We start from the raw sequence: 1,844 nt of genomic DNA on the forward strand, positions 1-1,844 counted from the left end.
TGTTTTAATCTAGCAAGCTATTGACATATCTGTGCCGACCAGAAACATCAACTGGTTATATTGATAGCTATATTTTTCTGTAGAAGATCAATTCTAGCTGCTTATTATTGTACTACGCGAAGAGCAGTTTTATTTGCCTTTGTTACTTTCATTCTAAGCTCTCAGATTGGAAGACATCTAATGGCAGATTTAAACTGTTCCCATAAATTATGCTGACGATTTTTTTTCTAGTTATTCATAACTTGTTTGTGCTATATGATATGTAAGAGATTTTTTTGAAATTCCAATTTCCTCTATCATTAGATACTAAACCTCCTCGTTAAATCCACCATCATTACTATTAGCATCTATTCCGTTTCCTTTAGCGATTACTCCTGTCACCCACTACGAAGGGGAATAAAACTACACATTGCGATTGTCTATCTACCTTCATAGCAAGCTGTATACTGGACCTGTTTTGACGAGCGAGACGAAGCAAGCCACCGCTCGCCCGCGCCTCCCACCACAAATGTCCCAAATGTCCCACAACTGTTCGACTCCTGCCTTTGGGGTCACGCGAAGAGCCTATCTTACCTACCAGCACCACCTGCAACCCTGCTGGAGGAGGAGCTGGAGATTTCGATCACCGCATAACTCCTCCAGGTGATGTCGTGCTGCAGGGCGGCTGGACTGAACCAGAACCACGGCGTCGATGTGAGCCGAGCAACCGGAGGGAGAACACTGAGAAAGATAAAGATAAATACTTGTTTAGACCTTGACATTGAGTGCTTTTAGTGCTCTCCTATACCACATGAAACTGAATGAAGCCCTGCATAAGAGGCTACTTAATGTGAAAGATTATTACAATAAAGTTACGTTTTATTTGTTTACACACACAAATATATAAAAATAAACAAATAAATATATATATATGTATGTATATATATACATATACATACATATATATATATATATATGTATATATATATATATATATATATATATATATATGTGTGTGTGTGTGTGTGTGTGTGTGTGTGTGTGTGTGTGTGTGTGTGTGTATGTATATGTGTGTATATATATATATATATATTGTGTATATATATATGCATATATGTATATGTATATATATATGTATATATATATAGACATACACACACACACACACACACACACACACACACACACACACACACACACACACACAGACACACACACACACACACACCCCACACACACACACACACATATATATATATATATATATGTATATATATATGTATATATATATATGTATGTATGTATATGTATATATACATATATATATATGTGTGTGTGTGTGTGTGTGTGTGTGTATGTATATATATATATGTATATATATATATACATGCATATATGTATATGTATATATATATTGTGTGTATATATATATATATATATATATATATTTATATGTGTGTGTGTATGTGTGTGTGTGTGTGTGTGTGTGTGTGTGTGTGTGTGTGTGTGTGTATACATATATATTTATATATATATATATATATATATATATATATATATATATATGTATGTATGTATGTATATATACGCGCACACACGCACACGCACACACACAAATATATATATATATATATATATATATATATATATATATATATATATATATATACATATATATATATTCATATATATATACATATATACATACATGTGTATACATATAAACACACATACTTATTGATTCCTTGATTAGCATTATTATCCGAATAACATTGTCATAACAACCGCTAGAATGAACAGATACATAAATATGAGTACTTATTATCACCTTTTGAAATCAGCTGTGAACTTGAAGCTGACACGTG

This window comes from Penaeus vannamei, chromosome 11, assembly GCF_042767895.1.
Source record: "Penaeus vannamei isolate JL-2024 chromosome 11, ASM4276789v1, whole genome shotgun sequence".
NCBI classification, from domain to species: domain Eukaryota; kingdom Metazoa; phylum Arthropoda; class Malacostraca; order Decapoda; family Penaeidae; genus Penaeus; species Penaeus vannamei.